Raw genomic sequence first — 14,345 nt, forward strand, 5'->3', positions numbered from 1 at the left:
TATAACTGTGTCAAAACAATATCAAAACTGAAATAAACAGAACTGGATGTTTCCAAGGAGATTGACAATATCCATGTTCCCCTAAAAAGCTCTGATGAAACCTTTCTCGATTGCTGAATATTCTGTACCTCAAACGTCTATCAGCCATTAAAAGTCCATTCCCACATTTGAAAGCAAGCATATAAACTGTGGGTCTGAAAATATATTAGAGAACCATCGGAGAAGGCAAGTATTTCCATGGCCACATGGATGTTAGACTTGAAATCCTCACATTGATTCAAAACATGTTCAGAATGTAGGGTTTTACCTTTGAAATGATGGAACATATTTGATTAAATTTTACTGAAATTATAGTATAGAAAAATATATAAAAATACTCAAATTAATTCCCTGGTTACATTCTTTGTGAAAAAAAACTTCAACAGTAAAATACATCTAGTAGACCAAATCTCTGTGTGTCCCAGGATATGAAGCTTTTATCGGCTTCTTTATATTGACCTGAGATTACACCTTATACTTTCAGTAAGTCAAGCAGTTTTTCTGCCCTGTGACCATGAGATAGAGATTCAAGAGAACTTAACCCAAAACCTTGTTTTATGTCCTGCTCTAGAATGATCTTTGTAAAACATCTGATTTATTGTTGTTCAGGTTGGCTGTGATGGCCGAGTGGTTAAGGCGTTGGACTCGAAATTCAATGGGGTCTCCCCACACAGGTTCAAATCCTGTTCACAGCGCTGTCTTTTACACCCACACATATGAAGGAGAAAATTAATTTCCTTTAGAGATAAATCTCTATAATACTATGGTTGAGATTTGAGCAAAAAGAAGCAAGAAACTTGGGAATTTAACTGTTTAGTTCATTTTTTACACTTTTTTTTATTTTAATAAAACTTTATTTGGGTCTTCAATTTACTTAAAAAGCTGTAAAGTATGCTTTTATTGGCAAATAGTTAAAAAAGAGACAGAGACAGGTCTGATCTGAGGTTTCATGGAACATGGAAAGAAGTAGTCGGCGTCATGAGAAATATAGACCTTCACTTATTTCATATATCTTACTATTTTTGAGTCTAACAAGAAAGACATTTGTATTGTAGATGGCAGTTATTCATTTGCACAATGATTTTAGACTTTTCTCAACCATAGATTTATAGGGATTTCCTTCTGAAGGAAGTTAAACATCTCTGTTTAATATTTATAAAATACATCGCTGTGAACAGGATTATAACCTGTGCAGGGAAAACCCCATTGGATATCAAGTCCAATGCCTTAACCACTCGGCCACCACAGCCAATCTGTACAGCAAGTTATCAGATGTTTTTGCAAAATTCACTTAAGAGTCAGGTCTAAAAGAAGGTGTTGGGTTAAGTTTACTTTGATTATATTGACAATATGGTCATAGGAAAGAAATCTTGCTTGACGTACTGATAGAGAAAGGTGTGATCTCATATCAGCATGAAGAAACTGATAAAAGCGTTATATCCTTGGGCATAATGAGATGTGGTCTACTAGATATTTTTTACTGTTCAATTTGTGGTTTGCAACAGAATGCAACCAGGGAATTAATCTGTATATATTTTTTTCTTTTTCATCAACTTTTTCTATATTTTGATTTCACTAAACATTCATGAGCCAAGTCCCATTTTTTCAAAGGTAAAACCCTGCACTCTGAACATAATTTGTACCATAATGCGGATTTCCAGTTTAACGTTCATGTAGCCATCGAGCCTTGTAGCCTTTTCTGATGGTTCTCCAATGTCTTTTGGAAATAAGTTTTTCTGCTTGTGGTTGAATTGTGAGAATGGACTTTTGATTTGCAGATAGATGTTTTGGGCAGAGCATATTCAGAAACATAGACAGGTCTGATCAGAGCTTCCTGAGAAGAATAAAGGAAATCGCCAATGTCCTGGAAACGTCAAGTAATTTACATTTTAGTTTTAATTGTGAAACAAATTTAGTTCCAAAGATTAGAAAATGAAGGGTTCACCCATTTTTAAATCGGTTGATCCATTTTTTGTGTAAAAATAAAGGTTTACTTTTTTTCAGAAGTTAGTCAAAGTTAACCTCAAGAGACCAGATTTTAACATGTGCGTTGAAAGTTTGATGGCTGCAAGTCCAATGTTTTAACCAGTGGGTCACCTCTGATTACAGTAGACTGCTTATTTCATAGACTTTTTCTGGGAACTGCAATTTATAGGCAGAGTCTTGGAAGTAAGAGGGGTCTTCAATCTGCTTAGTAAGCTGTGGGGAAGCTTCCTTGCCAACAAACTGCCTTACAGAAAGTCACCGGTTCCTGAAACTCTGTTTAACCCTCAACGGGATTACTGATTTCTGGAACATGGCCAAACAGCAGTTGGGCAGAAAGGTCATTGGAGCTCACACACCTCTGTCTGCCCTACGGGATATTCTCTTTATGTCTTTCTTTTCATTGACCTAAGATTACATAGTTCTTGATCTTGAAGTCAAACCCATTCCAAAAAGTTTCCTTTGGTATAACTGTGTCAAAACAATATCAAAACTAAAATAAACAGAACTGGATGTTTCCAAGGAGATTGACAATATCCATGTTCCAGATGTCACATCTCTGCTGTCCAGAATCCCAGAGTGCCTATCTGCTATATCTTCCTTCTTTTCCTCTCGCTTTCTAAAGCTTAACGTGGCCAAAACTGAACTGATCATCTTTCCTCCATCTCCCCTACACTCTCCACCTGACCTATCCATTACAATTAATAACATCACGCTCTCCCCAGCACCCAAAGTTCGGTGCCTCGGAGTGACCTTTGACTCTGCCCTATCCTTCATACCGCACATCCAATCCCTCACCACCTCCTGCCGTTTTCAACTCAAAAATATCTCCAGAATCCGCCCTTTCCTCAATCCCCAATCTACAAAAATGCTAGTGCATGCCCTCATAATCTCCCGCATCGACTACTGCAACATCCTCCTCTGTGGTCTCCCTGCTAACACACTCGCCCCTCTCCAGTCCATCCTTAACTCTGCTGCCCGAATGATCCACCTCTCTCCTCAATACCACCCCGCTTCTCCTCTCTGCAAGACCCTCCACTGGCTCCCAATCGTCTATCGTATCCAATTCAAACTACTAACCCTGACCTACAAAGCTATCCATAATCTGTCTCCTCCATATATCTCTGAACTAATCTCTCGCTACACTCCAAAACGTAACCTCTGGTCCTCCCAAGATCTCCTTCTCTCCTCCTCTCTCATTCGCTCCTCATGCAACCGACTCCAAGACTTCTCCCGAGCATCCCCAGTCTCCTGGAACTCACTGCCTCAACACATCAGACTATCTACTACACTTGCAAACTTCAAACGGACTCTGAAAACTCATCTGTTCAGAAATGCCTATAATCTACAATGACGCCACTGCCCCACCATCGTGCGGAGCTGCCGCCCCACCACCGTGCGGAGCTGCCGCCCCACCACCGTGCGGAGCTGCCGCCCCACCACCGTGCGGAGCTGCCGCCCCACCACCGTGCGGAGCTGCCGCCCCACCTACACCCCACCTACTGTCTCCTCCCCAAAATCCTTTAGGATGTAAGCCCGCAAGGGCAGGGCCCTCTTCCCTCTGTACCAGTCTGTCTATTGTAACTTGTATATGTATTCTGTATGTAACCCCCTCATGTACAGCACCATGGAATCAATGGTGCTCTATAAATAAACAATAATAATAATAATAATAATAATAATAATAATGTTCCCCTAAAAAGCTCTGATGAAACCTGTCTCGATTGCTGAATATGCTGTACCTCAAACGTCTATCAGCCATTAAAAGTCCATTCCCACATTTGAAAGCAAGCATATAAACTGTGGGTCTGAAAAGATATTTGAGAACCATCGGCGAAGGCAAGTATTTCCATGGCCACATGGAGGTTAGACTTGAAATCCTCACATTGATTCAAAACATGTCCAGAATGTAGGGTTTTACCTTTGAAATGATGGAACATCTTTGATTAAATTTTACTGAAATTATAGTATAGAAAAAGAAAATAAAATACTCAAATTAATTCCCTGGTTACATTCTTTGTGAAAAAAAACTTCAACAGTAAAATACATCTAGTAGACCAAATCTCTGTGTGTCCCAGGATATGAAGCTTTTATCGGCTTCTTTATATTGAACTGAGATTACACCTTATACTTTTAGTAAGTCAAGCAGTTTTTCTGCCCTGTGACCATGAGATAGAGATTCAAGAGAACTTAACCCAAAACCTTGTTTTATGTCCTGCTCTAGAATGATCTTTGTAAAACATCGGATTTGTTGCTGTTAAGGTTGGCTGTGATGGCCGAGTGGTTAAGGCGTTGCGCTCGAAATCCAATGGGGTCTCCCCACACAGGTTTAAATCCTGTTCATAGCGCTGTCTTTTACACCCACACATATGAAGGAGAAAATTAATTTCCTTTAGAGATAAATCTCTATAATACTATGGTTGAGATTTGAGCTAAAAAAAGTAAGAAACTTGGGAATTTAACTGTTTAGTTCGTTTTTTACACTTTTTTTATTTTAATAAAACTATATTTGGGTCTTCAATTTACTTAAAAAGCTGTAAAGTATGCTTTTATTGGCAAATAGTTAAAAAAGAGACAGAGACAGGTCTGATCTGAGGTTTCTTGGAACATGGAAAGAAGTAGTCGGCGTCATGAGAAATATAGACCTTCACTTATTTCATATATCTTACTATTTTTGAGTCTAACAAGAAAGACATTTGTATTGTAGATGGCAGTTATTCATTTTCACAATGATTTTAGACTTTTCTCAACCATAGATTTATAGGGATTTCCTTCTGAAGGAAGTTAAACATCTCTGTTTAATATTTATAAAATACATCGCTGTGAACAGGAATATAACCTGTGCAGGGAAAACCCCATTGGATATCAAGTCCAACGCCTTAACCACTTGGCCACCACAGCCAATCTGTACAGCAAGTTATCAGATGATTTTGCAAAATTCACTTAAGAGTCAGGTCTAAAAGAAGGTGTTGGGTTAAGTTTACTTTGATTATATTGACAATATGGTCATAGGAAAGAAATCTTGCTTGACTTACTGATAGACAAAGGTGTGATCTCATATCAGCATGAAGAAAATGATAAAAGCGTGATATCCTTGGGCATAATGAGATGTGGTCTACTAGATATTTTTTACTGTTCAATTTGTGGTTTGCAACAGAATGCAACCAGGGAATTAATCTGTATATATTTTTTTTCTTTTTCATCAACTTTTTCTATATTTTGATTTCACTAAACATTCATGAGCTAAGTCCCATTTTTTCAAAGGTAAAACCCTGCACTCTGAACATAATTTGAACCATAATGCGGATTTCAAGTTTAACGTTCATGTAGCCATCGAGCCTTGTAGCCTTTTCTGATGGTTCTCCAATGTCTTTTGGAAATAAGTTTTTCTGCTCGTGGTTGAATGTGGGAATGGATTTTTGATTTGCAGATAGATGTTTTGGGCAGAGCATATTCAGAAACATAGACAGGTCTGATCGGAGCTTCCTGAGAAGAATAAAGGAAATCGCCAATGTCCTGGAAACGTCAAGTAATTTACATTTTAGTTTTAATTGTGAAACAAATTTAGACCCAAAGATTAGAAAATGAAGGGCTCACCCATTTTTAAATCGGTTGATCCATTTTATGTGTAAAAATAAAGGTTTACTTTTTTTCAGAAGTTAGTCAAAGTGAACCTCAAGAGACCAGATTTTAACGTGCGTTGAAAGTTTGATGGCTGCAAGTCCAATGTTTTAACCAGTGGGCCACCTCTGATTACAGTAGACTGCTTATTTCATAGACTTTTTCTGGGAACTGCAATTTATAGGCAGAGTCTTGGAAGTAAGAGGGGTCTTCAATCTGCTTAGTAAGCTGTGGGGAAGCTTCCTTGCCAACAAACTGCCTTACAGAAAGTCACCGGTTCCTGAAACTCTGTTTAACCCTCAACCGGATTACTGATTTCTGGAACATGGCCAAACAGCAGTTGGGCAGAAAGGTCATTGGAGCTCACACACCTCTGTCTGCCCTACGGGATATTCTCTTTATGTCTTTCTTTTCATTGACCTAAGATTACATAGTTCTTGATATTGAAGTCAAACCCATTCCAAAAAGTTTCCTTTGGTATAACTGTGTCAAAACAATATCAAAACTAAAATAAACAGAACTGGATGTTTCCAAGGAGATTGACAATATCCATGTTCCCCTAAAAAGCTCTGATGAAACCTGTCTCGATTGCTGAATATGCTGTACCTCAAACGTCTATCAGCCATTAAAAGTCCATTCCCACATTTGAAAGCAAGCATATAAACTGTGGGTCTGAAAAGATATTTGAGAACCATCGGCGAAGGCAAGTATTTCCATGGCCACATGGAGGTTAGACTTGAAATCCTCACATTGATTCAAAACATGTTCAGAATGTAGGGTTTTACCTTTGAAATGATGGAACATATTTGATTAAATTTTACTGAAATTATAGTATAGAAAAAGAAAATAAAATACTCAAATTAATTCCCTGGTTACATTCTTTGTGAAAAAAAACTTCAACAGTAAAAAACATCTAGTAGACCAAATCTCTGTGTGTCCCAGGATATGAAGCTTTTATCGGCTTCTTTATATTGACCTGAGATTACACCTTATACTTTCAGTAAGTCAAGCAGTTTTTCTGCCCTGTGACCATGAGATAATGATTCAAGAGAACTTAACCCAAAACCTTGTTTTATGTCCTGCTCTAGAATGATCTTTGTAAAACATCGGATTTGTTGCTGTTCAGGTTGGCTGTGATGGCCGAGTGGTTAAGGCATTGGACTCGAAATCCAATGGGGTCTCCCCATACAGGTTCAAATCCTGTTCACAGCGCTGTCTTTTACACCCACACATATGAGGAGAAAATTAATTTCCTTTAGAGATAAATCTCTATAATACTATGGTTGAGATTTGAGCAAAAAGAAGCAAGAACTTGGGAATTTAACTGTTTAGTTCATTTTTTACACTTTTTTTTATTTTAATAAAACTTTATTTGGGTCTTCAATTTACTTAAAAAGCTGTAAAGTATGCTTTTATTGGCAAATAGTTAAAAAAGAGACAGAGACAGTTCTGATTTGAGGTTTCTTGGAACATGGAAAGAAGTAGTCGGCGTCATGAGAAATATAGACCTTCACTTATTTCATATATCTTACTATTTTTGAGTCTAACAAGAAAGACATTTGTATTGTAGATGGCAGTTATTCATTTTCACAATGATTTTAGACTTTTCTCAACCATAGATTTATAGGGATTTCCTTCTGAAGGAAGTTAAACATCTCTGTTTAATATTTATAAAATACATCGCTGTGAACAGGAATATAACCTGTGCAGGGAAAACCCCATTGGATATCAAGTTCAACGCCTTAACCACTTGGCCACCACAGCCAATCTGTACAGCAAGTTATCAGATGTTTTTGCAAAATTCACTTAAGAGTCAGGTCTAAAAGAAGGTGTTGGGTTAAGTTTACTTTGATTATATTGACAATATGGTCATAGGAAAGAAATCTTGCTTGACTTACTGATAGAGAAAGGTGCGATCTCATATCAGCATGAAGAAAATGATAAAAGCGTTATATCCTTGGGCATAATGAGATGTGGTCTACTAGATATTTTTTACTGTTCAATTTGTGGTTTGCAACAGAATGCAACCAGGGAATTAATCTGTATATATTTTTTTTCTTTTTCATCAACTTTTTCTATATTTTGATTTCACTAAACATTTATGAGCTAAGTCCCATTTTTTCAAAGGTAAAACCCTGCACTCTGAACATAATTTGAACCATAATGCGGATTTCCAGTTTAACGTTCATGTAGCCATCGAGCCTTGTAGCCTTTTCTGATGGTTCTCCAATGTCTTTTGGAAATAAGTTTTTCTGCTTGTGGTTGAATGTGGTAATGGACTTTTGATTTGCAGATAGACGTTTTGGGCAGAGCATATTCAGAAACATAGACAGATCTAATCAGAGCTTCCTGAGAAGAATAAAGGAAATCGCCAATGTCCTGGAAACGTCAAGTAATTTACATTTTAGTTTTAATTGTGAAACAAATTTAGTTCCAAAGATTAGAAAATGAAGGGTTCACCCAATTTTAAATCGGTTGATCCATTTTATGTGTAAAAATAAAGGTTTACTTTTTTTCAGAAGTTAGTCAAAGTGAACCTCAAGAGACAAGATTTTAACATGTGCGTTGAAAGTTTGATGGCTGCAAGTCCAATGTTTTAACCAGTGGGCCACCTCTGATCACAGTAGACTGCTTATTTCATAGACTTTTTTTGGGAACTGCAATTTATAGGCAGAGTCTTGGAAGTAAGAGGGGTCTTCAACCTCCTTAGTAAGCTGTGGGGAAGCTTCCTTGCCAACAAACTGCCTTACAGAAAGTCACCGGTTCCTGAAACTATGTTTAACCCTCAACGGGATTACTGATTTCTGGAACATGACCAAACAGCAGTTGGGCAGAAAGGTCATTGGAGCTCACACACCTCTGTCTGCCCTACGGGATATGCCCTTTATGTCTTTCTTTTCATTGACCTAAGATTACATAGTTCTTGATCTTGAAGTCAAACCCATTCCAAAAAGTTTCCTTTGGAATAACTGTGTCAAAACAATATCAAAACTGAAATAAACAGAACTGGATGTTTCCAAGGAGATTGACAATATCCATGTTCCCCTAAAAAGCTCTGATGAAACCTGTCTCGATTGCAGAATATGCTGTACCTCATACGTCTATCAGCCATTAAAAGTCCATTCCAAGATTTGAAAGCAAGCATATAAACTGTGGGTCTGAAAAGATATTAGAGAACCATCGGCGAAGGCAAGTATTTCCATGGCCACATGGAGGTTAGACTTGAAATCCTCACATTGATTCAAAACATGTTCAGAATGTAGGGTTTTACCTTTGAAATGATGGAACATATTTGATTAAATTTAATGAAATTATAGTATAGAAAAAGAAAATAAAATACTCAAATTAATTCCCTGGTTACATTCTTTGTGAAAAAAAACTTCAACAGTAAAATACATCTAGTAGACCAAATCTCTGTGTGTCCCAGGATATGAAGCTTTTATCGGCTTCTTTATATTGACCTGAGATTACACCTTATACTTTCAGTAAGTCAAGCAGTTTTTCTGCCCTGTGACCATGAGATAGAGATTCAAGAGAACATAACCCAAAACCTTGTTTGATGTCCTGCTCTAGAATGATCTTTGTAAAACATCTGATTTATTGTTGTTCAGGTTGGCTGTGATGGCCGAGTGGTTAAGGCGTTGGACTTGAAATCCAATGGGGTATCCCCACACAGGTTCAAATCCTGTTCACAGCGCTGTCTTTTACACCCACACATATGAAGGAGCAAATTAATTTCCTTTAGAGATAAATCTTTATAATACTTAGTTGAGATTTGAGCAAAAAGAAGCAAGAACTTGGGAATTTAACTGTTTAGTTCATTTTTTACACTTTTTTTATTTTAATAAAACTATTTGGGTCTTCAATTTACTTAAAAAGCTGTAAAGTATGCTTTTATTGGCAAATAGTTAAAAAAGAGACAGAGACAGGTCTGATATGAGGTTTCTTGGAACATGGAAAGAAGTAGTCGGCGTCATGAGAAATATAGACCTTCACTTATTTCATATATCTTACTATTTTTGAGTCTAACAAGAAAGACATTTGTATTGTAGATGGCAGTTATTCATTTTCACAATGATTTTAGACTTTTCTCAACCATAGATTTATAGGGATTTCCTTCTGAAGGAAGTTAAACATCTCTGTTTAATATTTATAAAATACATCGCTGTGAACAGGAATATAACCTGTGCAGGGAAAACCCCATTGGATATCAAGTCCAACGCCTTAACCACTTGGCCACCACAGCCAATCTGTACAGCAAGTTATCAGATGATTTTGCAAAATTCACTTAAGAGTCAGGTCTAAAAGAAGGTGTTGGGTTAAGTTTACTTTGATTATATTGACAATATGGTCATAGGAAAGAAATCTTGCTTGACTTACTGATAGACAAAGGTGTGATCTCATATCAGCATGAAGAAAATGATAAAAGCGTGATATCCTTGGGCATAATGAGATGTGGTCTACTAGATATTTTTTACTGTTCAATTTGTGGTTTGCAACAGAATGCAACCAGGGAATTAATCTGTATATATTTTTTTTCTTTTTCATCAACTTTTTCTATATTTTGATTTCACTAAACATTCATGAGCTAAGTCCCATTTTTTCAAAGGTAAAACCCTGCACTCTGAACATAATTTGAACCATAATGCGGATTTCAAGTTTAACGTTCATGTAGCCATCGAGCCTTGTAGCCTTTTCTGATGGTTCTCCAATGTCTTTTGGAAATAAGTTTTTCTGCTCGTGGTTGAATGTGGGAATGGATTTTTGATTTGCAGATAGATGTTTTGGGCAGAGCATATTCAGAAACATAGACAGGTCTGATCGGAGCTTCCTGAGAAGAATAAAGGAAATCGCCAATGTCCTGGAAACGTCAAGTAATTTACATTTTAGTTTTAATTGTGAAACAAATTTAGACCCAAAGATTAGAAAATGAAGGGCTCACCCATTTTTAAATCGGTTGATCCATTTTATGTGTAAAAATAAAGGTTTACTTTTTTTCAGAAGTTAGTCAAAGTGAACCTCAAGAGACCAGATTTTAACGTGCGTTGAAAGTTTGATGGCTGCAAGTCCAATGTTTTAACCAGTGGGCCACCTCTGATTACAGTAGACTGCTTATTTCATAGACTTTTTCTGGGAACTGCAATTTATAGGCAGAGTCTTGGAAGTAAGAGGGGTCTTCAATCTGCTTAGTAAGCTGTGGGGAAGCTTCCTTGCCAACAAACTGCCTTACAGAAAGTCACCGGTTCCTGAAACTCTGTTTAACCCTCAACCGGATTACTGATTTCTGGAACATGGCCAAACAGCAGTTGGGCAGAAAGGTCATTGGAGCTCACACACCTCTGTCTGCCCTACGGGATATTCTCTTTATGTCTTTCTTTTCATTGACCTAAGATTACATAGTTCTTGATATTGAAGTCAAACCCATTCCAAAAAGTTTCCTTTGGTATAACTGTGTCAAAACAATATCAAAACTAAAATAAACAGAACTGGATGTTTCCAAGGAGATTGACAATATCCATGTTCCCCTAAAAAGCTCTGATGAAACCTGTCTCGATTGCTGAATATGCTGTACCTCAAACGTCTATCAGCCATTAAAAGTCCATTCCCACATTTGAAAGCAAGCATATAAACTGTGGGTCTGAAAAGATATTTGAGAACCATCGGCGAAGGCAAGTATTTCCATGGCCACATGGAGGTTAGACTTGAAATCCTCACATTGATTCAAAACATGTTCAGAATGTAGGGTTTTACCTTTGAAATGATGGAACATATTTGATTAAATTTTACTGAAATTATAGTATAGAAAAAGAAAATAAAATACTCAAATTAATTCCCTGGTTACATTCTTTGTGAAAAAAAACTTCAACAGTAAAAAACATCTAGTAGACCAAATCTCTGTGTGTCCCAGGATATGAAGCTTTTATCGGCTTCTTTATATTGACCTGAGATTACACCTTATACTTTCAGTAAGTCAAGCAGTTTTTCTGCCCTGTGACCATGAGATAATGATTCAAGAGAACTTAACCCAAAACCTTGTTTTATGTCCTGCTCTAGAATGATCTTTGTAAAACATCGGATTTGTTGCTGTTCAGGTTGGCTGTGATGGCCGAGTGGTTAAGGCATTGGACTCGAAATCCAATGGGGTCTCCCCATACAGGTTCAAATCCTGTTCACAGCGCTGTCTTTTACACCCACACATATGAGGAGAAAATTAATTTCCTTTAGAGATAAATCTCTATAATACTATGGTTGAGATTTGAGCAAAAAGAAGCAAGAACTTGGGAATTTAACTGTTTAGTTCATTTTTTACACTTTTTTTTATTTTAATAAAACTTTATTTGGGTCTTCAATTTACTTAAAAAGCTGTAAAGTATGCTTTTATTGGCAAATAGTTAAAAAAGAGACAGAGACAGTTCTGATTTGAGGTTTCTTGGAACATGGAAAGAAGTAGTCGGCGTCATGAGAAATATAGACCTTCACTTATTTCATATATCTTACTATTTTTGAGTCTAACAAGAAAGACATTTGTATTGTAGATGGCAGTTATTCATTTTCACAATGATTTTAGACTTTTCTCAACCATAGATTTATAGGGATTTCCTTCTGAAGGAAGTTAAACATCTCTGTTTAATATTTATAAAATACATCGCTGTGAACAGGAATATAACCTGTGCAGGGAAAACCCCATTGGATATCAAGTTCAACGCCTTAACCACTTGGCCACCACAGCCAATCTGTACAGCAAGTTATCAGATGTTTTTGCAAAATTCACTTAAGAGTCAGGTCTAAAAGAAGGTGTTGGGTTAAGTTTACTTTGATTATATTGACAATATGGTCATAGGAAAGAAATCTTGCTTGACTTACTGATAGAGAAAGGTGCGATCTCATATCAGCATGAAGAAAATGATAAAAGCGTTATATCCTTGGGCATAATGAGATGTGGTCTACTAGATATTTTTTACTGTTCAATTTGTGGTTTGCAACAGAATGCAACCAGGGAATTAATCTGTATATATTTTTTTTCTTTTTCATCAACTTTTTCTATATTTTGATTTCACTAAACATTTATGAGCTAAGTCCCATTTTTTCAAAGGTAAAACCCTGCACTCTGAACATAATTTGAACCATAATGCGGATTTCCAGTTTAACGTTCATGTAGCCATCGAGCCTTGTAGCCTTTTCTGATGGTTCTCCAATGTCTTTTGGAAATAAGTTTTTCTGCTTGTGGTTGAATGTGGTAATGGACTTTTGATTTGCAGATAGACGTTTTGGGCAGAGCATATTCAGAAACATAGACAGATCTAATCAGAGCTTCCTGAGAAGAATAAAGGAAATCGCCAATGTCCTGGAAACGTCAAGTAATTTACATTTTAGTTTTAATTGTGAAACAAATTTAGTTCCAAAGATTAGAAAATGAAGGGTTCACCCAATTTTAAATCGGTTGATCCATTTTATGTGTAAAAATAAAGGTTTACTTTTTTTCAGAAGTTAGTCAAAGTGAACCTCAAGAGACAAGATTTTAACATGTGCGTTGAAAGTTTGATGGCTGCAAGTCCAATGTTTTAACCAGTGGGCCACCTCTGATCACAGTAGACTGCTTATTTCATAGACTTTTTTTGGGAACTGCAATTTATAGGCAGAGTCTTGGAAGTAAGAGGGGTCTTCAACCTCCTTAGTAAGCTGTGGGGAAGCTTCCTTGCCAACAAACTGCCTTACAGAAAGTCACCGGTTCCTGAAACTATGTTTAACCCTCAACGGGATTACTGATTTCTGGAACATGACCAAACAGCAGTTGGGCAGAAAGGTCATTGGAGCTCACACACCTCTGTCTGCCCTACGGGATATGCCCTTTATGTCTTTCTTTTCATTGACCTAAGATTACATAGTTCTTGATCTTGAAGTCAAACCCATTCCAAAAAGTTTCCTTTGGAATAACTGTGTCAAAACAATATCAAAACTGAAATAAACAGAACTGGATGTTTCCAAGGAGATTGACAATATCCATGTTCCCCTAAAAAGCTCTGATGAAACCTGTCTCGATTGCAGAATATGCTGTACCTCATACGTCTATCAGCCATTAAAAGTCCATTCCAAGATTTGAAAGCAAGCATATAAACTGTGGGTCTGAAAAGATATTAGAGAACCATCGGCGAAGGCAAGTATTTCCATGGCCACATGGAGGTTAGACTTGAAATCCTCACATTGATTCAAAACATGTTCAGAATGTAGGGTTTTACCTTTGAAATGATGGAACATATTTGATTAAATTTAATGAAATTATAGTATAGAAAAAGAAAATAAAATACTCAAATTAATTCCCTGGTTACATTCTTTGTGAAAAAAAACTTCAACAGTAAAATACATCTAGTAGACCAAATCTCTGTGTGTCCCAGGATATGAAGCTTTTATCGGCTTCTTTATATTGACCTGAGATTACACCTTATACTTTCAGTAAGTCAAGCAGTTTTTCTGCCCTGTGACCATGAGATAGAGATTCAAGAGAACATAACCCAAAACCTTGTTTGATGTCCTGCTCTAGAATGATCTTTGTAAAACATCTGATTTATTGTTGTTCAGGTTGGCTGTGATGGCCGAGTGGTTAAGGCGTTGGACTTGAAATCCAATGGGGTATCCCCACACAGGTTCAAATCCTGTTCACAGCGCTGTCTTTTACACCCACACATATGAAGGAGCAAATTAAT

The 14,345-nt window shown here is 36.9% G+C and overlaps 9 non-coding genes across 9 annotated transcripts; 6 read left to right on the forward strand and 3 right to left on the reverse strand.

Annotated features, from left to right (window-relative positions):
- Positions 1-652: 652 nt before the first annotated feature.
- Positions 653-734, forward strand: TRNAS-CGA (transfer RNA serine (anticodon CGA)). The gene has a single exon. It is a non-coding gene; the product is annotated as a tRNA-Ser (tRNA).
- A 471-nt stretch (positions 735-1,205) lies between these two features.
- TRNAS-UGA (transfer RNA serine (anticodon UGA)) lies at positions 1,206-1,288 on the reverse strand. Its single transcript has one exon. It is a non-coding gene; the product is annotated as a tRNA-Ser (tRNA).
- A 3,000-nt stretch (positions 1,289-4,288) lies between these two features.
- On the forward strand, positions 4,289-4,370 carry TRNAS-CGA (transfer RNA serine (anticodon CGA)). Its single transcript has one exon. It is a non-coding gene; the product is annotated as a tRNA-Ser (tRNA).
- Positions 4,371-4,840: 470 nt separating this feature from the next.
- TRNAS-UGA (transfer RNA serine (anticodon UGA)) lies at positions 4,841-4,923 on the reverse strand. Its single transcript has one exon. It is a non-coding gene; the product is annotated as a tRNA-Ser (tRNA).
- Positions 4,924-6,773: 1,850 nt separating this feature from the next.
- Positions 6,774-6,855, forward strand: TRNAS-CGA (transfer RNA serine (anticodon CGA)). The gene has a single exon. It is a non-coding gene; the product is annotated as a tRNA-Ser (tRNA).
- Positions 6,856-9,258: 2,403 nt separating this feature from the next.
- TRNAS-UGA (transfer RNA serine (anticodon UGA)) lies at positions 9,259-9,340 on the forward strand. The gene has a single exon. It is a non-coding gene; the product is annotated as a tRNA-Ser (tRNA).
- A 466-nt stretch (positions 9,341-9,806) lies between these two features.
- TRNAS-UGA (transfer RNA serine (anticodon UGA)) lies at positions 9,807-9,889 on the reverse strand. Its single transcript has one exon. It is a non-coding gene; the product is annotated as a tRNA-Ser (tRNA).
- Positions 9,890-11,739: 1,850 nt separating this feature from the next.
- Positions 11,740-11,821, forward strand: TRNAS-CGA (transfer RNA serine (anticodon CGA)). Its single transcript has one exon. It is a non-coding gene; the product is annotated as a tRNA-Ser (tRNA).
- A 2,403-nt stretch (positions 11,822-14,224) lies between these two features.
- TRNAS-UGA (transfer RNA serine (anticodon UGA)) lies at positions 14,225-14,306 on the forward strand. Its single transcript has one exon. It is a non-coding gene; the product is annotated as a tRNA-Ser (tRNA).
- Positions 14,307-14,345: the final 39 nt, after the last annotated feature.

Source organism: Anomaloglossus baeobatrachus, chromosome 4 (genome assembly GCF_048569485.1).
Source record: "Anomaloglossus baeobatrachus isolate aAnoBae1 chromosome 4, aAnoBae1.hap1, whole genome shotgun sequence".
In the NCBI taxonomy this organism is placed as follows: Eukaryota; Metazoa; Chordata; class Amphibia; order Anura; family Aromobatidae; genus Anomaloglossus; species Anomaloglossus baeobatrachus.